Here is a 26,195-nt window from a genome sequence, read left to right as displayed (position 1 = left end):
AAAATTTTAGAGGGTGTAGTTTTCTGTAAAAAATAAAAACAAATTCAATTATCTTACTATGAACCACCGAATGGAGTAAATGTATCCTCAATCCTCGGTTTATTTTATTAGAAAACTATTCATGCAATAATCATAAATACATACATTTAATAATTAATACGTCATTCCATATGACTTCTTTCGAAACAACGTTTAAGATCCATGAATACTGGAGATTTTACCATCATTGCAGCAACTTTTGTAGCCACTGCTATGGTGGAAACTGTATCATAGTATTTACTGCCGTGGCAGTAGAGTCACACTAGGTTTGTAGTGCTAATAATTCATGTAGCTCTAACAGAAAAGGTATTGAAAAGTCAAGACCCGTTGGTATAATTGATACCAATCGAGTTTTATGAATGCACATTCGGGTCTTATTAAACCATTTATTTATAAAACCATTTTACGTGTCCAAGTTTCAAATTACAAGTTTCCATCTTCAGAAATTTCTTATTTTCGTTGTGTTGCTACTGTTGTCGTTTCCATAGAGAAATAATATGGCTTATCATTTAGTATTGGATTGATATGAGAATATAAGAGAATCGGTAAAATGATGTTTAGGATAAATTATCTCAAATGTGTTCTAAATATTGCCTCTTTAATTTTTCTTAATGTAGTTAAGTTTTCTCCTCTGGTGTCACATGACGTACAGTGAAAGATGGAAATCGGTGGACATTACTGAGAGATGACAGCTTCCGTTAGCAGGCCACCTAATGCCTGATCGTGAGTAATGTTGCCGTCACATTTCATCCATCCAGTCCTATTTTAGACCTTCCTTATCCTCTTTATGTAATCAGTAACAACATACCATTCTAATGACGATTACTCCAATCGTTTGCTTTGTTTAATGTCAAGGTTAATTCCATGAGTCGATCGAGTCGATCACACAGGTATGAGAATATCGGATAGAAACTTTATTTTTTTAAAGTACGACGAGCGTTTATGGATGCAGTATTTTGCACAAACTAATGTAAAGTATTATTTTCATAAATTGTTTAGTACCAAGAAACATCTAGTTCAATTGGGTTTGTGGAAGCACAGTAGGTACCTAATGTATTACATTTGGTAATTAATAAATAGTTAATAATTAATTAGGAAACATATTTTCAAAAAAAGGTAATTATCTAGATTATACAACAGATCGTTAATTAACCGAACTAGCTTCGTGGAAAGGTTGTAGCTATTTATAGAAAATAAGTTTGAAGAGTATTTTCTCTAAAATTAGATTTAAGATAAAATATATAAAGAGGAATGAATAAGAAAATACAAGTAGAGGAAGAAAACATTGAAGTAATATTACAACTTTCTTTAGAGCACAACCTTGATAAATCTTGATATGTACGCACATATATTTATTGCCGTTTATTTTTTATTTTTATGTACACATATGGACTACAAAATAAGATTTTTTTTTTTTATACAAACGTGGAGATTTTTTGTACAATAGGAAAATCAGCAACCAATTTCTGAAGACGTGAAAGGAGATAGGTTATGATGGCTCAGAAATCACTCCGATCACAGTGATTTCAGTTATTTGATATGTTAAACATTTTGTCAGCAAGACAACTGAATGACAGGACAGGAATAGAATATAGCGCATCTGAGAAAAGACAAAATATATACATATCTGGAGGTTAGTATACAACTTTAGATAGATGGTTGTAAATTAGAGCATAGGGAGGAGGAAGGAAGAGGTATAAAATTGCAAGCATACAACCTATGCGTTATTCGATGGAAGCAAAAAACAATGTAGCATCTTGATAGTATGAAATGTATCATATATCATATGATAAATCATAAATATGAAGATAGATCAAGAAAGAAAAACTTAATGTAAGATACAGAGATGGCAGTAACAGGCTGAAAGCGGTCCTCATGAAAAGTAATCATTTATTTTTTATTATAAGTAGCTACATGAGTTTTTATATCTACAAAATGATCGGTAGAAAACCTTTCTGCGCAGTAATTAGGTTTAATTGTAGATAGCAAAACTTAATTTATTCACAAAGTTAAAAATATTATGGAATTATGAACATGATTAGCAATTAAATACAATTCATATCATAATAAGAAGTTTAAATAACATATCCTAAGTAAATAGTTTACTAGGTGCATAGATATATAGTATGCAGATATACAAGAAGGCTGTAGCCCTGCGGATGGAACAATGGCGAAGAGAGTTGAACGACTCGTTGGCTAATGTATGCAGAGAGGTATATAAACTAGAGCTCTTTGATCGATGGCGGTATGGGTGGTCTTTGGGGTGGTCTCCGCTGCCTGCTTCTTACGTAATACGCGGCCGTCCTGTGGCTCCTCTCCTCTCTTTGTCCAAACATACTCTTCTTCTTTGCAACAATATTATATTGTTATCACTCAGCTAAAAGCACAAACAAGCGAGAAAGGAAAATATACTAACGCATATAAAGAACAAAAAGGTTTCATGATAATGAAGTCAGAAATAATCATATGGAGATGATAAATGGACTTGAGAAAATTGAACATTATCAATAACATTACAATTACTCTTCAATTATTATGATTTTATCCCGTAAGGATGATAATTAATCATAATAAAATGCAAAAAAAAATTACACAAAAATATATTACACAATAGTAGTTAATGTCGAATGGATTAAGCCACGACAATGTTGAATCAAAACGTAATAACATTTTATTTTTTCTTTACATCGAAAGGAATAAAGGAGAGATGGCCAACGTCCCATTTAAAACTTCAGGATATCCGCTTTCAGAGTCTCGGAAGTCATTTGAGTGTATAGCTGTTTATTATTGAAACGTACCTGCTTGTTTATGAAACGTTTATTATTGAACTGTTTCACGTGAAACGTGAAAAGCCTTTGAAATGTACACGTCAATGATGATTTTTTTTTTTTCAGCGACATATTAAGAAATATACAACAATCTATTCTAACTCAAGTCATTTTTGTGAGCTTTTAATGGAAACCTGAATAAAGTGAAAACTTCTTTCCTGAGAAATTAAAGAAGAAAGTTATGATACTTATTAATGTAAAAATTCTGCCATGAGAAAACATTATAACAAAGAAAATTCGACACTAAACTTGAGGAAACGTCATTAAATTGAAGATCCTTTATGGCAGCAGTTCCTAACAGTTGTTCTGCGGGAGGATTCGGTGATATATATTTTGTGAGGTCTCATTTTTATAACTCTTTATGGTTAACCTTTCCTCATGCTTTTAATGTTAGTCTGAAGATTTTACTAGATAAATGGACTGTAATAGTGTCCCAGAATGTAATTTTAGGCATTCTAATTTTGATACATTTTCTTAGGAAGACCGCCTTTTTCAAGTCATATTTCTGGCTTTGTGAACCCAATGATTTCACGAATTGGGGAAAATTGCTTAATGAGATGCGTTATCAAACAAAGTCAAAATCAGTCTTTATTATAGTTCATTTATATTTAAGGCATTATTTTTTTTGAATTGTTTAATAGATGTATGAGTTTTAAATTAAATATTTGTGTAAGAAAAATTTCTTTAAATATGCTCAAAAAGGTTTATCAATACTTCATCACCGTGCAACAATATAACCAATTTATTTTTATTTTTTATTTTTTTAGTAGTATATTTCTTTGTTATGGTGTATCTAGGGTTACCGTTTTTTTGTATTTTCTATGTTTTCCTTTGGTTAAAAAAGTTTTAGAAGTTGCCCCCTTATTAAAGCTAAATCTTCATTTAACGCTTTTTTTTTTTAAAATTTAATCATGAAAAACACACAAGAAAGCCGTTTATTCAAAAAATTATCATATCGAAAAATACTTTTTTAAAAAAGAGACAAACTTCCTGATGAATAATTATATGGTTAATATTTTTGAATTATAGGTCTCGTATATTTTATGTGAATAAAAAAGATTAATATGTTTGGCGGCAAAAAAAAATGTTTTACTGACGTACCATTTTCATCCCCTCATCTAGATCCACAATGTTTTCAAGGATTATGCTAACCCAAGTTATATTCCTTTTTACTGACTACATTTAACCTCCCAATATGTCATAAATTTAAAACTTTACAAATCAGCATGTCAGACAATATGTGATGATAATCATTCAACTCTATACAATCAACGAATTTAAATTGAATTGACAAATATTTTGAATTTCAAGTTCACTGAGCGATGTAAAACGATCTCCTACTCACTACAACCGCCATTTAGAAGCCGGATGGTCAGGCAATTAGGATAGTACAAACGGGAGTCAGGCAGAGGAAGGAAGCGACAATTGACCAATCAGTTTAGATCGTTCCGACGGTCACAAATTGCTTACAAGATTGTAGAAAATAATTCAGTTAGCAGTGGGAACAATCACCGCTCTGTGGGCGGAAATGGCCCATGATCCAGTCTCTTGTTCTGGCTACTCGGCCAGACTGGACGACGCTTAAATGGTTAATTGTGATATGTTTAAACTGTTTAGAAGTTGAAGCATCCGTCCTTATTATTTCTCCAATGATTTATACACAGCGTACCAACAACAAATGTATAATTTAGATGAGATTATTATTATCCAAATGCTAATTAGATGAGTCAAAAAAAAGTATTTGAATTCTCAACTATTCAATTTGTTTTTTTCGAATAATGAATCTGGATTTTTGGTTAACTACTTCGCCAGCAACTTGAAAAAATAATAAGATTTTTTTTTCAGATTTTCGCTGATAAATAAATAAAACAAAATTTTCACAATATAGTCATGATGTAAGAGTAAATATTCTATCAAATAAACATATTACATTCCATTTCTACAGGTATTGTGATTGTGTACAGTTCTGTTTTGTAATTCTTTTTTCTTTATTATTAAGCAATTATAAAAGTTTTGATTTTAAAAGACTTACTTTAATGGTAAAAATATAATATATATATATTCCACTGGACAAAGGCTGAGTGAGTCCAGCAGTATCTACCGACCCCACGATGGGTCGATCCACGGCTAGTATAACAGAATACTCTGCTGTGAATTAATTATAAAAATTATTATTAAATAATTATCTAAGTGAGTTACACAATCTTCCGCGGGGGAGGGGAAGGAGGTGGTACCCCTCTCCTTTTGAGAAAAATACTTCTTATTACAAGTCAAAATACTTTTAGTACGAGTTATTCAATTAAGAATATGGACTTGGTTATATACTCATCATAGCTCAATGAAACAAAATAATGCGGGTGAAACTGCGGTATATAGCTGGTATAATATCAATAGTTAGTATAATATAGCAAATACCTAAAATAATTCACCAACAGTGCTTTCTAAAAAGCGTTCTGTTTATTCTCTACAGTTTATATAGGCATCGAGAGTAACTATCGATTATTTGGCTTAAATATAATTTTTTCTCTCCCCCTCGTTATTTGTCTACCACTTTATTTTATGTTGGGTCTATATCTATAGAGTAAAGATAGTTATGATTGAGAAGCAAACAAAAGTTGTGAGATCTAATGGCAATGGTAGCCGCTGTAATATTTCATTTATAAATAGAAACCCATTCCAAGCAATACACTGTTGGTCGAATCAGTTAACTCTCATTGAATCTGACCCTATGAATTAATCTATGCTAATAGCTAGGAATGTTATGATCTTTTTAAACAAGGGGTAGAATTCTTGACCTTCAGCCAATTTTCAAATTTTATTTTTTTAAATTTTGGAACTAATTATTAGGAACTAAAGGTATCTATTCCATAAACAGTTTAATAATACTTTTTTTTTCTTCAGCCTGTCATCTGAAACTTTGATCTTGTTTTTTCACCCCATACCTGGCCATATCTGATATGGAGGTGGGAGAGGGTATTCTACATACTAGAAACCTATTCTATTCTATCTTGACTTTTATTCCGTGGGATCGTCACGAAATAAAAGTCAACTGGCCTAGGCCTGAATCAAACCAGCGCCGCTGCAGACTGAAAGTTGCTAAGGCGACACATTCCCTTCAATACACATCCATTTCAGCACACTCGACTAAAAACTCCAACTAGGACCTATACAGCCCCAGAGTGGGAATTTCCATTATTTCTTGTAGTTGCTGTGAAATAAACAAACCTTCAATGTACCTAAACAGACGAACCAAGAGATTATGTGAACCCAGGCCCGATGTGTTCGACTGACAGGTCCTCAAATTATTTCTATTTATTATAGGGGTTTAATTGGCGATTTTCTCAAGTTATTGACTTAAGAACACCAAAATATTGCTAATAACTATATGGTATTACCATTTTTAATAAATAAACCAAATCATGTAATTAGAGACCGAAGTTTCGTGCGGGTTGCATCTTATGTTCCCTACATGTAAATTCTACCAAACCTTGATCTGTCAAGGTTTCCTTGACACATTTCTGAATTCCAATCATGAAAAGTTCATTATAATAACACTAATTTTATATTGCTAAAAACTGGAAGTATTGAGTTTTTTCTGCACAAAATTGCACGTTTTACTCTTCTTGGGCTAATATTTTGTTTTTGTTTCTTAACATTTAATGTGCATTCCTAAATGTATTAATTTTGTTTTCATTATTTAATTTATAGTTTATAATTGACAAATTTCAAGTAAGGCAATATATTGATTATAAAATAAAGAATCGATTCAACCGAAAAATAAAATAAATCACAAGTGACGAATATTCTTGGGATATTAGTAACCAATGGCTTCGTGTAACTACGTAGAAGTCTCTAGAATAAGCTTGCTATAGAGAACGTTCAGTGATATTGTTTTTAACAAGTCTGCCACTATCCCTTCATTCTTCTCTTAGACTTTATTGTGACTAGTAGGAATATCAATTTTTTTTTATCATTATATCATATTATGCATTTATATTATTTTAAATAAAAAATAAAAAATTGGTCTGATCAATATAAATAAACATATAAATTTTTGATCAAACATTTTAAAGTTTTTTTACATTGGCTCATTGCTTGTTAGTTTTTGAGTTAACAATATATTCTTTTAGAAATTCACAATTTCACCATACTCAGTAAATACTAAGAGGAAGAATAGGCTATGCGAAATTTCAGGAAAAAATAAAATGGGAATTTTACTTGGAAGAATATTTTTAACACTCCTTTCTACATAGCGGCCTTACATATTTTTCCTTAAACTTAAAACTGAGGTAGTCTGAGAAGATAAAAAAAAATAATTTTAGTTTTCATAATAGCATGATAAAATCATTATCAAAAACTGTTCTATTATGGTCACAATTTTAAGTTATTAAGCCGTGTAAATAGTTTAGTTTTTCATGTAAGTTTGCCTAAATATAGAGAGCATTTAGTGAGTTTAATTTGGCCCAGATTTTATACAATAATTGTGAAATGAGTGAAAACATGTAACTATAATAGCGCTGGCAAGTTTATTTTTGTCTCCAGATATCCAGAAATGTTATTTATTTATTTTTTAAATTCTTTTATTTATTTATTTATTTTATAAAATAAAATTAACAATGGCATATTAGGCTTATCTTGTGAACTTAGCTATGTTAAAGTTTTTATTTCTTGGATGTCTTTATAAAATCACTTGGTAAGATCTGTAGAATTTTCGAAATTGAAAATTAATCAAAATATAGTGATATATCAAATTAATTAGTAATTAATAAATTCTTTTTTTTGCTTAAATGTATTAACTGGAAAAAAAAAGTTGAGAAAAATGATGACCTATTTGGTGACAAGTATCGTACTATGTATTGCTCCCCTAGAGAACTGAGGTGTCTAAAGTACTTCACCATACCTGAGTAATATAAGAGCAATAAAGCAAGACAATAAATAACAATCAGTCGATGGGCTGTCCTAAGTACGCTCACTGCCTGTTGTACTCGTGTACCAATGATGATGTGGTTAGGGGCTGAAGTGCCCTAAATAAAGCCCTAGATGACAGGTTTACTATCGTCTCAAGGGTATTTTTAGGTTCCGGAGTCCCAACCACCACAACCACCTGCTGCAGCTCCTACTCTTTTACAATAATGCAGTATGCAGTGTATCCATTATATTTCCCGAAGGTAGCTTTGTTTGTTGGAACACTTTATTTTCCTTAATACTTGGTCTAAACTATGATTGAGCAATAATTTGGAAGATTATCTTCATCTCTAATGTTATACTTTACAAATCAAACATTATTAAAGGTTATTTCAAAACAGCAGCTGACTAGAATTATGGAATCACTATCCCAAAATATAAATATATACCTGCTATGTCATTTGATTTATCCATATATTTTAATTAATTTTCAACTTCCAAAATACTACGGTTCTTACGAAGTGATTTTATTAAGAGAAATAAATACCAGAAATAAAAACCTAAACATAGCTAAGTTCACAAGATAAACCTTATTAATTAGCACAAGTTATAAAATAAAAGAAAAAAAAATGAATAACATTTCTGGATATCTGAAGCAACGAATCAACTTTTTTTATACGTCCTTCCTTACGTTGGCTCAAGTCTTAGAATCCTATACAGCAACCAAATCAACTTGCCATAGCTAATGTAGTAACATATTTTCCCCCATTTCACCATCATCGTATATAACTGTGGTGATCAGGGCCAGAGTTGGCACATCCAATTCAATCCGAAGGATTCACCAGTGTGGATTGGATACAGCTTGTGCAAAGTACAAGGCTGAAGAACAATACGACCTCACTTGGGAAAGGCTCGGCGGTAAACAACTGCGGTTGATGACGTTTCGCTGACGGGGCAGCTGCATCAGCAATGTCATTCAAAGTCAATAACTGTCAGGAGTCAACATCTTCACAAATCTGAAGATATTCAAGATAGAAAAACAGATTCATGAGGGAAACTCATAAGGACTAAATCGAGAAACGAATAAAAGGTTGAGTATTGAGAATATGATTGGGTATGAGGAGATAAGAAACATGAAAATGGAGTCCCGAGATAGAAAGTTATAAGGGAAGCTATAAAAATATATTTTATAACAACGTTAATACAAGGAGGTGATTGTTTCCAAATCATGCTCAACCACCAGATTTTTCTAAGAATCCCATTTTTTGAGGTTGGGTGGACCCCAGGGAGGCTGCAGAGCCATATAGGGTTGACTCAAGGCTACAGTATAACAGAAAATAATATCTGCCACAGCCAGAATCAAACCCTGGTCATCTATAATAATTTACAATTAAAAATTGTTTATTTGTACGAAACATTTTTTTTTTATCTGGTGTCATTTTCTCCATTTTAGGAACTAATTGGGGAACAGTTTTAATATATTCTCTTTATTTTTTATGTTTGATGTAACAATAATATTCATAAACCATTGGAACACTTCATTACCTTACAACAGTATAATTTTTATTTCTACAGCGGCAGTTTTATGTTAGTTCCCTCTTAGAATGTCCCAATATCCGCGTGTGAAGCTCGATGAAGAGACAAGGATAATGGATTCGATTGATAGCGGAATACCGATTAGTAGGGCCGTGGTGTTTTTGCAAGAATGGATTCCTTTTTATTTTGGTCCTGGAGAGGGCAGAAGGCCACTGGAGTTTATTTTAGATCTGGCCTGTCCTTGAGAACATGTGCCTTTGGCTGGCTTATAGTAGCTCTCGGGAGATATTGTTTATCGATAACTATAAATGAGTGGTTTAATTTTAAATAAAGGGAAATATTTATCATACCAAACAAAATATTGATTAATAAAACATAAAATGCTTGATGAATGAGAAAAATTGGGTAATTTTAGCTTTTGTCAACACAATTTTATTTTGATTTGAAATCCTTCTGTTTTTCAAGGTAAAGATATTTCAATATAACGCAAAATTATAAGTTTCATAATCCGTAAAAAAAAAAAAATATGAAAAGAAAGAAAAAAAAAAGGATTATAGATGACAACACTAACGATCTTTGCCAACAAACCTCCCTTCACTGAATGCTGGATAAAATTTGATTTTTCTATTCTACATATCTTGAAACACCAAACAAGAAATTTTGAGGGTGTATATTTTTTTCTTTGTCATGTACAAAGTTTCATTATTGAAAATTATAAACCAAAAATCAAAAGGCTTAAAAATAACAATAGTATTTTTTCCTTGAAATAAAAAGGTTAAACTACAAATATTTTTATGATGGTTAAGATGATCTTATACAAGATTAAGCTTATTTCATATACATTTAGATTTTTAAAAAAGTCATAACTGTAGCTCAAATGTGCAATTAAAAAAAATAAGTACTACTTACGAATTAAAAATGAATATTTTCCCGTGTATTTATAAAATCTCCTTAACACTACTGTTAAATTGAGAACCATTCATTTATTTTTAGCACCTACTGTTATTGAGTTAAGATAAAATTTTTGAGCGATAAGATAATACTCTGAGTACACAGTCCCGAGTAATAACAAGTTTAGTCTCCCAACGTATAATGCGATAGACTAATATTTTAATCCGAAAGGTCGAATTGTTATGAAGTCGGGTTTAAGGGACGACTAATAATTATCAAATTTATGAATATTATTTTTGATGAAAAAAAGTTACATATATTTAAACTTTTTTTCATAAAAAATAAAGCGATTATGACGGTAGTAAGAAAAACATTTTCTGCAGCAGTTAAATGAATAGTACAGCTGCATAATTAAGAAACAATCTCATCATTATCTGAATATAAAATCTAAATTTTAACGAAAACACAGGAAATTTACGAATCAATATAAATAATATCGATTTATAATTCGATCAAACACAACATACTCTTCCAGCTATTTAATTGGATAAACGGGGAGAGGGAACATGACAGAAGTTGCACCATTAGCATTTTACGAGGAGAGGTACATTTTAAAGGAGTTGATCATTTTTATGTAGGTTTTTAATTTAGGAGGACCTTCAAGCTTTTAAGAGAAAAACTTGAAACAGACCGCGTCAAGTTGAATAAACCATTAATAAGAATGTAAAACAAAATTATAAAACATCAAATATAAACCAAAATAATTAAAATAATCTTTTTAAACATAATTCATTTGTAATATAATTAATTAAATATGCAATGGAATATAATTAATAAAATTATAGAACAAATAATTTATACAGTTTTTTTGACATCTCAACTTGAGTGGCGACATAGCTAACTAAATTGAAGACCATGTGGGAAAAATAGGAATGTGCATGATATAGATTTCTCCATATTTTCCATTTCTCCATCCAACAGTTTGGAATACTTCTACAATTCTCATTTAAAGTTTTGTGAAGTTGATAATGTTTTATGTAAAGTGATAATGTTGTCGGTAAATATGTTGGAATTATGGTTTTAGATAAACTAAAATAATAAATACTTTTATAGAGAAACGAACAGATATTTTAAACAAATTTTAATAGTTGAAAATAAATTGAGGCTTTTCACTTTTTTGACCTAAGCAATTTAATTGTATTATTGACTTAAAAATTTAATGTGCTCGAAGTGAATTTGACTGTAAAATAAAACACTCATATATTGTATAACTTTAAAAAACAGGCTACATAACACAAGCTGATAAATTGACTACTTCCATTACATTAATCGATTTTGAATACAATAAAAAAAATAACTTGGAAAATTACTGATTAAAGGACAGATATATATTGTAATATCTTACCCATCTCATGTGGTGTGATGAAATAGTGCTCCATAATTCTGCTTACCTGCAATAATAAAATAATAATCAGTTTGAAGTTGCTACAAAAGAAATTTTGATGTAAAAAAATACTTACAAATTAAATTGAGACAACAATAATAACAATTGTGTTTTCTACTCCAGTTTAACAGAAAATCAGAACTTTTACAGCAAAGTGAATTAATCCAGCCGACAACGAGCCTCATCTTGAGGAAAATTACTCAATCCATGCAAAGTAGTAATCTTCTAGATTACACCGCGGTGGTCTCGGAAATAAAAAGAGAAAAAATAACAAGAACATTGCTAATTATGACCTCCATGGAAGCTGGTGATCTGGTGAAGGAATCGTTAGTGATGGGCGGAGCAGGAAACATTCATGGCTGATATATCGAAAATAGGTACATTCTAAATATAGAAGGCTGTGGATAAGTGTCGTTCAATTATCCAAATTGAGGAGGCAGTTCCGAGGCAATCATGGACCATTACGCCAGCAGGTTCCATCTCCCTAGCAGGTTCATATTTATTTAGCTTATTCCATTTTCTTTTTTATACTTTTTTATTTATAACATTTTTTGTTTCTGTCTTTTATTCTGCCTTAAGGTCGAAAATTAAAACATAAAATATACAAACAAATCTTTACTAATGGGCAATAAAATGTTCAATTTTCAGACAGGGTAAAAACAAGAATAAAATCTAACTTTTTATTAATTTTGCCCTCGAATTTACGTTTTCATGCAAAACTATAAAATTGAACTAAACATATTATTTAATGATTTTGCTTTCAAAGGCATAAAGTTGACATGAAAACGATCCAGGACACTTAATTTTGAGGATTTTCAGATTCTATTGACACTCATCATAATTTTTCCAGTTTTGAATTTCAAAATGAAACTTGATAAGTCTTAGTTATAGCCACTGAAGATTTATTTGAAGTGTTGTAGTGTGGATTTTTTAATCTCTTTTAGGTTTTTATCCAGTGCATGTAGCTTTAGAGTTTGTAATATATTAAGTTATTTCTACCAAAAATCTCGAACACTTACTAAAGGTTTTAGACGAATTGCACATAAAAATATATAAAGAATAGAACCGTTTTATAATTCAATTAATCATAAGAATAGAGGAACTCTCGGCTGGCCTTCATTTACGATTTGGGCGTCAAGACGCCTGCCATGCCAGAGATGACTTATTTATCATGACAGATTTCTGTGAGGAATTGATTCCTTATTCGGCACTAATCGTCAAAAACAGTAGGTAAAAAAATATTTTCTATTTTCTGCGATTTGAGGACTTGCCAGAATGGTAAAATTACCTATAAAACTGTTTTAAAAATAGATTTTCTATTGCAATACGTAATATCAAATATTGCTTTCCATGAGAAATTCCAAACATAAATGGGCTAGAAAAGAGCTGGTTGTCCAACTTGGCTACCAAATGTATTTAATTTTATTTGCCCATTTGGAAATCTCGAACTTTTAAAGAAAAAGATGGTATCAATCCAATTAGAAATAGATTATCATTAAGAGTAGTTTTAATTATAAAATTAAACTCGAGGACACACCCAGCCACTATTTACTACCTTAATCTGGGGAAAAACGTGTGGTTAAGTGTGATATAAGCCAAATCATCTTCTTCCACAATCATTGTTTAAGAAGCAGTGCTTACAAAATACTGAACCCCGAGATCCTTTATGGGTTGTAGCGGTACAGGCTGTATATATTATAATATATGTATGTGTATATATATAAACAGTAAAACAGGTTTGAGGAATAATTTAATTTATTCCTAAATAAGCCATATAAATAATCGAGGCGATATAAAAGTCAATCTTCATTTCATTGACGAGACTAGATGAAATGATTATTGCTGATTGGTAGCGGCGACTAGATATTAATATCATGACGGCCCTGGTACCGGGCCCGTTAACTTTATCGCTCAGGGAATACTGATTGAATAATCTACGTACGCACAAAGGGTTCCGACGTTTTAACATTATTATTATTCAGCTCAAATTTTATGCGACAGAGATGTTAATTGCCGATATAGATATATAATTTACGGCGGCTATCAATATGGAGGAGACCGGGGGCCCGGGATAAAAATTATCTGAAACTGGTTCTATTTGAAATTCAAAACAAATAGACACAAGAGAGCGGCCGGTCTTCCCCAACGGGCTCTGGCTAAAAATAAGCATTTACACAATCATCTCCGTATCTGCGCAGGCGCCTTACAAATGCCATTTGCTCATGGTGTACATACGCTAACTTAAACTGTGGTACAGTAGGACCCTGCTTATCAAAATCTCCAGTATTCAAATTATGATTACCCCGCCATGTTTATTTATATTTTATTACATTTCCTATAAGAAATATTGACACTTGTCAATGAAAAGTGTTTGTTGAATAAATAGATAGATAATGGAAACCAACTATTGAGGTGTTACAGGATTAAGGACCTAATATAACCTAATATGAATTAAGAACCTCAAAACAAGAAAAGAAAATCCTTTGGAGGTATGTCCATTAACATTTTATTTAGGAAATCTAAAAATTTGCATTTTACCAATTATTTAGCTTCTAATAAATAAATTAATATATTTTCTAACAACTTTATAAATAAAATGTGAACATTAACATATTAAATATTGTTCAAAATAATTCAAGATAAATAAGGCTTTACCACGACCTTTTAAATTAATTAATTTAATTAACTAGATCTTATCTTCATTCATAAGGTTAAACACATATTAATTTATTTATTGTAACCTAAATAACTCATGCCAATGCAAATCCCAAAAAAAGAATTTTTTTTCTTGTTTTATGGTCCTTATTTTATGGTGCTTCATTTCCTGGACTATGCAGTCGCTAATGTAATGCTAGCTAAAAAAATGGGTGTCATTAAAATTGTAATATCGGCATTAGTATAAATTATATTTAGAAGAATAGGAGGAAATTGTTTATAGCCGGAAATTAATAAATTAACCTTGGCTTTCAATACTGACTGTTTAAGACTGGATCGAATTGAGCCGGAGATTTGCCTAATTTCTATCCAAGCACGACTCCTGGAAACTTGTTCGGTCGATTCAGGATGAGAGCTGCCCAAGGGCCGCGATCTGGTACAGACTGGATATCGCCGGTCGTTCTCCAGAGGCAGGATGCAGTTCATATCGTAAATACGTCTTTGAGCTACCATTTTGGCAAACTAACATTTTGGGTGATTCAAAAACTATAAATGTGTAAGTTAAAATATTTAGAACTTAAGTTCTACTAACGGAAGAATAAATTGAGAAAGACGATATAACCATGAACAGCTTATAGCTCCAAGATCCCAAATTTATTGAAGACCTTAGTAAGACAAAAAATAGTTTGATTGAATTGGCAGTGACATAAAAAATCAAAATTATTGGAATGAGCGAATCTAAATCGACTAATGTGTGTTTAATTAACATGCTTAAAAAATAGAATATAGTCTTACTGATTTTTAGACTTATATTGACTCCTGAATGTTCAACTTTTTTTAATCTATTGGGTAGTCAATAATTGGTAGCTAATTACAAAAGACAGGTGGTTAATGGAGAAGTATTTTTTAAAAATTGTATTTTTGAACTAAAAATTGGAAAAGATGCTAAATTGAATCTCGAGATATGTACTGCAATGAACATCATAGAACAATAGAGACTATGCCTGTCCAAACTGAGTGGGCCTTAAACTAAGATATTTCGAAGGGTGATGGATGGGACAAGTAAATAATGGAAATAAATTCCAAAAAATGGAAGGGACAAGTGGATAAAGATAATGCGTGATATTTTAGTTTAATCAGGGAATTGCGTTGAAGAGAAATTTTAAATACTCTTTCTCATAGCTTCAATAATCCATAATTCATGTCCTTTAATAATTTATGACGAGTTTTTGATTCATTTTCTTATTCTATTTTCATTTTACTATTTCGTATTTAGTTATATTATATAAATTAAATAATAGGTTTTAGCTCTGGAAATAATTTCAAAATTGTACAGTCCTTGCTTATAAACAGTAGGAGCATCCACGATGCCCCACTAATTAAAAGTATAATAATTACATATCTCATTTTTATGTTATTTTGGCTCGGACCCATAGATTGGATCACACAGCTTGTATTTACTGAAATAAAAAAATAATAAAAATAAAAAGTAGAATTAAAAAAAATCATTAAATTCATTTTTTCTAATTTGTTTGAAGCATAATACCTTCTCCCACTCATGTTTTTCACGAATGTGGAAATTCAAGATGCCAAACTAAAAAATATTCAAATAATGATAAATTAAAAATAATATTTTTTTTTTTATTTTCATAACTTATTATTAATAATTCAAGTAGTAAACTATTTTTGTAATTTAATCAAATACGAAATATTATTTCATTATGCAAATTAAAACTCAATCAAAATCAGATTAACGGTTCCATCGAATATGACCGACAATACATTTTATAACAGGCAGATACAGAACCGACTTTACTCCTTGATTCCTTTTTTTTTTTAAACATATATTTATTGCATAAATATAATATGTACAGTATTTATTATATTGTTTAGGATACCCCCTTATACAAAACAAATTTTCCTAATACTAATTACACTTTTGGTAAAACAAACCGAAGAGGGAAAAAAACAAAACATTATTAAATTAAAATAAAATAAATACCATTGGTCTATGTTATGTCAATATATGTTTTGTTCTTTTGCGTTTGTATCTATTAGATAATTTTGATTTTTTTTTTAAGTATGGATACATTTGAAATAAAATATTTCTTGCGTTTTCCAATTTCGAATTGAAGTTGTGGTTAAATAATTTACTGATTTGCTTGGTTAAACAATTTGTTTGCTGTCTAGAGTGACTCCTAAGTAATTAACTGTTTTGGTAAAATAGACAGGGGTATTATTTAAATTTATGGTCGATGATAGGATAGGCCGTCGCTTTGTGAAAACGATGGGTTCTCATTTTTAAAGGTATTTAGATATTTTTTTAAAAGCATTTTTTAGCCTATTAACAACTGTGCCTATACGGTATGAAGCAGTGTGAATCGCTGAAAAAAGGATCATATCAACATTTTTAAATCTTGAGTTGTCATTAATGAAAAGATTAAATAGAATGGGACTTGGGCAAGAACCTTGAGGGAGACCAGCAATGGTATAATACGACTCCTTGATGCCTACAACCTAAACTAAAACACAGTATATTTGATACTGAGGACATTATTTTTTTTTTCATTTACAGCATGAATAACAAACTTATCTGACTTCTCTAGTAAGGAAACAAAATTCAGTTAATAACGGTTTAGAGCATTTCAAAAGAATAAATCAATAGCTTTATAGATCAAAAGTTATATTATACATATCCTAAAACTAGTTCTTGTAAGATGAAATGTACTCAATTTTACGTAAACTATTTTCGATATAAGTTAGACCATTAAGAACAGATAATTAATAAAATTAGAATTATCAATAAAAATAGATTGGAAAGAAAACTCTGCGATTGAACATAACGCCACTCCCAGAAATAATAATCAAACCAAGTACTTAAGACCCTTGATCGATTTACTTTTAATTAAAATTAAAAGTTTCTGTTTTTAGCAGATCCTATAAAATAAATTTTGGAAAAACTTAAATAGTAATCACTTATTGATACACTGCCTAATAGAGTTGTGCCGATTTCACAATCAAAAATAATTGAACAATGAGGCAAATATTTCAATGATTATAAAAATAGTTTAAATGATTGATTATTACTATAAAAAGATAACAACAAAAATCAATCTCTAAAATGACTCTAGAGTCATGTCAGTCTTTTCTATCGTTTTTAGGATACTTATATAAGTTTTCCTGGCTTCAAAAATCCTTCAGAAATATCTCTGAAACAAAGTAATAATTTTTGTTTTGTTTTTATTTGTTATAAAGTATTTGTCGGAGTGTTAAAGATAACTAAATATAAAACGAAGGCTGCTCAATAAAAATTATTCATTTGTCATTATAACTAAGGCATCATAGCTATAATGTCTAATAGTTGAGGCAATAAAACCTATTAAGTAACCTCAATTTTTGGTTTTGGAAAAACGGAATTATAAAATTTTAATACTTCAATTGTGAATATTAATTCAATTAAACATATCTGATTTCACTCAAAGAAAAATTCATGGGAATAACCTCAAGTCTTAAAGAAAAAAAAACCCATGGATGCATTAATAATACTTGTAAAACCAAAAATTTGTTTAGACTTTTCATTATTCACAAAAATCCACTTCGGAGTCTGTTTACAGATTTCGTAGCGTGCTGTGGAAAATTCCCACACAACTTCCTCTCCACATCATACAAGCCATAATTTCCTCTAAGTGATTTATGTACATATGAAAGCGATTAGTGTAAAAAAATGTAAGGAATAAAACTTTCAAAAACGATATAAATATGCAAAACTTACAAAATTAACAAAAACTCTACCCTTAAAAACAATATGTACATACGTAACATATTACATCGAAGGCATATTTCACAGATGTTTAACTTATAAACTTCTCAAAGTCAAAAAGTGAAAATTCATTAGAAAAATGTCTAATTTAGGTCTAATAAAAAATAATTGCTTGTTTTTTCACAAATATTCGTCAGATCAAAATTTTATTCTGTTATTTATATTATTAGACAGTTAAATTATCCTTCAAAATCGAGCATCTCGAATGTCTTAGTATACATTTCCGGAAATTCGAAAAGTTAATAAACCAAAAGTGAAGTTGAAGAGAGGAAAGAATCTGGATTTCACGAGTTTTACAGTCAAATTATATAAGCAGCGAGACCAAACAGATGATGCAAATGGGGCTAAGTTATGCGGCTGTAGGCAAGATGGATTAACGTTACTTATATATGATTTTAAAGATGTCGAAAAAACATTTTATATTATTACATCTATAGGAATGCACAGAGATATATTGACTGAAAAATTTTTTTTTTTTTAATTTAAGGTGTTTCACATTCATTTATTTACATTTCTTTAACAAATAAAAATTGAAATACATAATTATAGTCTTTTAAAAATTCGAACAGGGATAGTCAGTTTGGATTTGAAAACATTGACAATCACGAGAGCAAGTCAATAACTGCATTCAAGTGTACATCAAGCGCTCTTAGTCCTTCGGAGGTGTGTATGCATGAAGAGGAGAGATGCCAGGATTAAAGGCACAAGTGGGAGTACAACTGAAGATTTAAATGCTAGGTCAAGTAGCGGGACTGCTTAGCGAAGTCTCCAAGTCAGGGACTTGAAGGCACTCAAGTCACCGGAGGAATATTAAATCGATAAGCGGTTCTGTCACTTGTAGTCTTCTGGATTACGTAAGTTTTAAGCAAGCAACTTAAATTAAAGAAGGGTAATCATTGGAAAAGAATCTGTAAGTGCTTGACCAAACGTATAATAATCAAATGACTAAAAGTTTACATATAGATCCTCAAATATACATGCACGGGCATTCCAATAAAATTACTAGTTTAGAAATTAAAAATCAAAGAGCTAATACTCATTTATACTTACTTATTCATACTGCTAGGATTGATAGGACAAGAATAACACAAAAAGAAAAAATAAATTAGCTAGGCTTAAAATGTGATACGAAGTGATATGGGCAATAGGACTCTATTACTACCCTGCCTCACATTCAAACCAAACTTTAAACCTGCAATCGAAGAGATTGAAAATGTGATATAATTTTTAAAATATAGGGGTTTGACCACATGGTAAAGTTCGTCCTTCACCGTTATTTAGAACATCCAGACTATCCTATAATTGAGAATTAATATTTTAACAGTTTTTGTTTAAAACTAAAGTAAAACAATTAAAAAAACGAAGAGGATGAAAAAATTAATAACATTGCTAACCATATTAAATAAATCCAATTAATAGAAATAAAGTGCAGCCCAACTGCACCAAAATCAGTTTTCCATTGAAATTAAGTTCATTTAAGCTCAAGATAAATGGCACTAAAAATAATAAATAAAAAGACTAAATATTACTATCACCTAAAAATTAAATGGAATTGACGCAGTGTACCCATATGTACTTGTACCCATAACATCCTATGGATGAAAGAATAATATTAAACAGCTTAAGCCTATATAGATTGCTATATTTACTCGTACCAATAAAATCACGAGACAAAGCCTTATTAAGAGTGACATGAACATACATAATCAGTGTAGATAACTAATAGCTACAATCAGGAAGATATAATTAATATAGCCAAGTAAAGAAAAACACGGAGGTAACGGACGTTCGTGAACGATCGATCAAAGAGCAGTTGTCATTATCACTGACACATCGACGGCAACCATCAAAGGGTCAAACGATCCGTAATTGGACTCCCAAGGCGAAAGGTCAGCGAGAAGAGCACGAATAGAAACGATTCCAAAGAATTGATCTTTTCCTATGACTCAATAGAATAAGGAGAATGTTCTTATTAAAGAAAGATTTTTGTTTACATCTCATCTTTCGTGGAAACGATCTTTGCCTTTGCTGTTTCCGATCCAACTTCAAGATCGAATACTGTGATAAGTTTGAAGAAGTTACTGAAAAAGATATGCACTACTAAGAAGAAGGGTTTGCGTCAAGGATTTGACTTAGCAAAACAATAGCAATTTGAATTAAAATTATTTAAAGTCATCATTGAGGACAGCAAATAGATATAGCAGTCAGATCCAAGGTTATCCGAGAAGAATAAAACCTTTATTACAAAAGCCATTTTCTTCTCCTACAACCCTTGGGTCAGAACATTGGGATCAACAAGATCCACGTGTGTGTACATTATTTCGTATGATGATATTAATAAAAAAGAAAAGAAAGAGATATTGATAAGGTTATACGCCCAAAAACTCAATACTGCAAACTACGATAGCTTTGTTTATTTATTAGCTTGAAGAAAACTTTTATAAAAGATCTTTTATCAAAGATAAGACTCCTATTACAACAGTTCATAACTGATTTGCTGAGGTTGTTGGTTGTAGAGAATGGCCAACACAGATGGTCTATGGTGATGACTAATATGCTAATTTTATATATAAGGGTTATGATTTATTATGATATATGTTAAAAATGTTTACCGATTACAAAGAAACTTGGGTTCCATACTTTCTTAAATGTAGATGATTCATCATTACATGCAGCTGATCCATCATCAGGCAATTTCAATGATACCATGATATTGCATTGTCGTCGAGTTTAGATAATTATTCTAAAGTTCAAATTTCGGTTAGTCGGAGGTTTAATCACAATTAGACCAGCACTGAAACTAAATAAATGCTTTTAAAATATCTGAATTACCTGTGGTCAATTAAAATCGACTTAAGGAACAGACATATTAAATTTACAAATGCACTGACAACATCAAAGTGGCGTGATGAGATGGGCGGGACCATCGAATGACGTCACTGTTAGTCAATGAAAATAATCTGTTTCCGCTCGGTTAATTGGCCAACCTGTATATAATTGGCCAGCCTGCCTGTCGCTGCCGGCATTCCACAGCCTCCTCGAGTGTCCTTCAGGTATACATGGCAGGGGTGTGTCCTCTCCTTGCTGCAGAGAACCAAGGAGGTTTCGTTTTCCCTGATACATAACCTCATTAGGGATTGCTTAGGTGTCGTGATTATTATAATGAGATCGAGTTATAATTAATTCTTTCTTTATGGAATTAATGATTGCAACTGAAGTAAAAACTAAACCAATATCATGATTACTCTTATGAAAATAAATATATAAAATAGGAATATCCTATGATAATTAAGATCTTTCTTGTTGTCTTATACTTCTATACAACGTTTCTTCCAGATACAGAAAATGGAAAACAATTAGGAAACATGAAGAAAATAGTAGGGAACCTCCAGATAGGCATAGAGTCATCTAAGGCTCCTACAGGACAGTGGTTCCCAAACTGAGCTGTGCGGCTCCCTGGGATGTCTCAAGCATAATCCAGAGGTGCGCAAGCAAATAATACTTTAAAAATATTACAAAAAAAAAAAAATAAATAACAAAAATTTCAATTAAAATTGTACTATTTACTTTGTACTAATTTTTTTTTTTGCTGCGGCGAAAAAGGTTGGGGAAACGCTGCTCAAGGAGTTTCCTTCATCTAATTCACCCTGTTAAGAAGATTTGTCTTTTCTGCCACGCTGTCTCTCCATCTAAATCTGAGTTAGGTTACTTTTCCTTCTGGTTCGGTCAATGCTATCCTTGAGAACTTTTCGATGAATATCTATTTGCCCCATTCGAATAATACGTAACCTTTCGAGTTTTAATAACTTGACAACATGCAGATCATACCAACAAGACCATACGACTTCCCGGGCTTGTTTCCCCCAAGTTCCAGCACTTGTGTCCTACATCTCACAACTGCCGGAATCAGAACAATAAATACAGTAAAAAAACAATTAACAATAAATGAAAATGATTAAAACATTTTTTTAGTGTTTCACTCTATTTACACTTTTAGATGTACCGACCCCAAAATATTAATTCTAAATAAATGCAGTCCTCTATTTCTAAAGCCATTTCAACAAAACTTTAGTGGTATCTAGTTATACAAGCGGAAAGTATGCAATTGGGTGCAGATTTTTATTGAAAACAAAAAAATTAGCATCAAATTCAATGTTACAAGCAACGTGGAGGATGAGATTTTTTTTAAATTAAGAAAACATCATCAGATTAGAGGTTGGTTGTTTGCTTATTTTTAGGAGTTAAGATCAAAATCGTTTTCTGCCATATAACTAAGCCTGGACAAAATATAAGCATCAATATAGACAAAATTGAGAAATTACCTAACCTACAATTAGTTATGATTATTGACATTATTAATTTTTGTCGCCAGGTAATAATAAAATAATATTTAATTTATTTTTTTTTTGTTTTTTTGCTTAAATTAAATCAAATTTATACTGTACATTAATTATTTTGTTAACACTAGATATTTTTTTATTATAACGACTGTTTAAGCCCGAAAAGTTTAATTTATTTTTTTTTAATTTAATTTTTATTTACTTCTCAAATTGTTTTTCAATTTTGTTAATTATAAGTTTATATATTCATTTTTTTTAAACTATGATTTACTTTATATTTAAATTTGTAACGTAAAATAAAAGACATAGGTCTATAAATATGGTACGTGTTTATAAATACATCGCTGCGGTGTTTTCTGTTTTTGTTTCAAATCATTTAAAGTCTTAATCATTTCTTTATTAAAACCAAAATAAGTTTTTAGTTTGTAGACTAATATAAATATTTTACTGCTTTATAATTCATTTCATTTTGTATAGGATAATTTTTTTTATTTTCATTTGTTTGTATTTTATTGTCATTAAATTTTTGTATACCACTTGGAAGGTTATTTTTTTTATTATTTCATTATTTTGTTTCTTTGTGAGATTGTTTTCAGGTCCTCCGTTTGTTTGTTTTTTTTTTGTTTTTTTTTAAACAAAATAACCAGGAATATTTTAATCTGTGGAAGAGATTGGTTTTTCATTTAAGAAACACCCCTTACCCCAAACACAGATTTATGTATTTATTTATAAATATCATATTTGTTTTTGTTTTTTTTAATTTTGTTAGTATTACTGTTATCATTTATATTTTTCCCTTTTTCTAGATGTATATAAATTAATATTTAAAACTAAAATACTTATTTCCCTTAATTGCGCCAGCTTGTATTATTCTTCAATAAAAACTATAAATTACAAACTATCATGAAAAAAAAAACACATGACAGAACATATAAAATTAAGATGAAATGTTTTCAAAGCAACAATAGTTTGCCACCTACAAAATCAAAAAAAAAAAAAAAAAAAAGATAAAGAGAAATGCATTCATCCATGCTGCCCAAATACATCGGGTTGCTTCATTACACAGTATACTAATCAATCCGTGATCGGACATATATAAATTACATATACATATAAAAGTTAACATAACACCTTAGTTGGAGATTTACTAGTTTCAAGATAGTTTATTTCTCTACAAGTAAACATTTATAAAGATATCCTGTATGCAAAACAATCCTTAGAGGCTTTATAGGCATTATAAACGGTCCCTATATATAGTCTGATCGTTATAGCAATTGCAGGATATTATCCTCTTAACCGCTGTTTGTTTTTTATTTGTGTACCTACAGTTGTATCCTTTCGTTTGTGCAGGCCTCATTAAGCCTGAGTAATAATACTTATCGCACTCGACGTTGACCTCTAAGACCATTCGCTAATACCTTGCCTTAATAACAGAAAAGAGATTGCTATCAAATACGGGAAGTAGGAGAGGAGCAATCACTTCTACTCAAGAGTGATATTTTAAATTTTGGTACAGAACTTAAACTGCCAAAAAAAATATATGTTTTAAATAAACGTTCATTATCGATAATCATCAAATTATGGTTAATTAATTTAACAATAAATTGTTTTACTGCCTCACTACCGAAGGTGTAAATTTATACAATTAAAAAAAATATAGCTTCAGAATCGAATATTGGCAATAATATTTTACGTTTTAGTCTTCACGAAACAAATATGCTTGAAAATATATGCTTTTTCAAATTAACTCAACAACAAAAACACAATTGGCGAAGAACATATAAATTTGGTATGATATATTAATTAAGAGTTTTCTTTACTTTGAGAAAAACATTACGAAATATGTGCTTCTGGTTCTTGTCTGTACAAATATCTGAAAAAAAACAATTCTTTGATTTCTTTTTTTATTTTTATAAGACTCCTTTTATAGATTTTTAGTTTAACGTTTAATGGATTCTCTTATGGACCATATTATCAAATAAATGGCTTTTTCAGTAACTCTGGTTCTGAGTACGTAGCCACTGACAACTAGATGGGACGTTTTTTTTAAAATGAAAACGACTAAAAAAAATGTTTCATCTTGTCTCTGACCCATTGAAGTAGCACGCCTCCTCATCGTGTTTCTGATCCACTTGAATCGCAAAAACTACTAAAAAACCTATTTTTATTACCTAATTAAATTACCTTAAATTTTTAAATAAACCTATTTAAATTACCTATCATAAATTAACATCAGTATTTAGCTAAGAAGCAGACATAATTGCCTTGTCTTTCTTAACTAAATAATTTATTAATTTTACTCTACTTAAATTTTTTCTCCGTTTATATTAATTCTTAAATTCAGTAACACTTTTTGTTTTATTATTTATGACAATATAATATATATTTATAATTGTTTTTCCAAATCATTCAGGTTCATTAAAAAAAATTTCAACTATTCTTGCAGGGATTATAATAATACAAGTTTAAAAATAATGGAATATGTTCTGAAATATTTTGCGGAGATAAAATAATTAACTTGGAATTGTATTATTAATTGATAAGTCACCAGCTTAAGCATTCAACATAGAGAAAACCTACAAATTTTGTTAGTTGTCATCTTGTTAATTCCTGAATCTCAACTGCCAACTAGTATCCGCTCCTTTTATTAACTAATTCCTTATTTATCTATCCCTATTTCATTTAAGCTTACTAATTGATGGAATAATGAATCAGAAACTCTGGGAAACTTGTAATGTATACCTTTACAACTATAATTATTATTATTATTATAATTTCGCAACAGTCAATTATGTTTCCATATTTTAGGGAATTTAGTACAAAGATTTACTAATACATGTTTAAAACTTGCAGTAATGCATATTCCTAGACAAAGGGCTAAACTGAATTATCAATAGGTCGTGTCTATTGACCATGAGGACCTACTTGGATAAATTAATTTTTTTTATGCAATGACCTATAATAAATTTCAAGAAGCACCTATATCTTATTCAGTTCTACTTTAGCTTAAATAATCATCATCTCTTAAACAAAAAGTATAAATATTTAATATCACCGTTAAATATGTGACCGTGACCTGTAACATTTCGTTTCCATGACCAAGGACTGTCGAAACAGTAAGTGTTACGTCAACAAATTTTTTCTTTACTTTTATCACCTAAATGCTTAATATATATAACATACTATTATTACAATGCTAAATATATTATATCTTTCATTAGTATTAATTTAACCTTATTTCTAAAATAACATAATTTAGAAACTCGTTGTTATTTATATGTACATTTGTATAGATCAAATGCATTCTTTTTTTTAAACCAATAAAATAATCAAGATATTTTTTTATTTATTTAATGTGATTTACAACTGTACAAATAATAAATAAAATAAGTAAATATGTTGTATGTTTCATATACACTTGAAAATCTTGGAAAGGAACCACCCATTGGTGGTACTTCAAACATTAATTTAAAATAGAAGGTCCCGTGGCCTCTTCTTTTCAGACGCCTCGGAGGATTATCAGGGATTGTTGAGGATGAAGGATTAAGAATTAATGGGTTAGAATGGTTAAGGAGTTTGGAATGAAAAGACTCTTATCCGTTTTGGGCCAAATCTACAACGAATGGGATGTTAAGGTCTTTGTAAATGAGTTTATTTGTAACGTAATAAGGAGTATCAAGGATTTTACATAGGATTTTGGATTGTAAGGATTGGATGCGGGAGGAATTTGATGGTTT

General features: G+C 30.3%; 1 protein-coding gene across 2 annotated transcripts in view; it reads right to left on the bottom strand.

Moving 5' to 3' along the window:
- Window positions 1–26,195, bottom strand: part of LOC106682782 (receptor-type guanylate cyclase Gyc76C) — a 166,370-nt gene that overhangs the window by 51,736 nt on the left and 88,439 nt on the right. Inside the window, exon 2 of one of the 2 annotated variants that reach the window (XM_014423830.2) lies at window positions 11,605–11,650. The exons of the other annotated variant lie outside the window; for it this stretch is intronic. The gene's annotated coding sequence lies outside the window, so the exon portion shown is untranslated. The remainder of the gene's footprint in view (window positions 1–11,604; window positions 11,651–26,195) is intronic. 2 annotated transcript variants of the gene reach the window in all.

This window comes from Halyomorpha halys, unplaced genomic scaffold (assembly GCF_000696795.3).
Source record: "Halyomorpha halys isolate HHAL.00 unplaced genomic scaffold, Hhal_1.1 Scaffold441.1, whole genome shotgun sequence".
NCBI lineage: Eukaryota > Metazoa > Arthropoda > Insecta > Hemiptera > Pentatomidae > Halyomorpha > Halyomorpha halys.
Note: the sequence above shows the minus strand (reverse complement) of the source record. Positions and strands in the feature narration are given on the sequence as shown.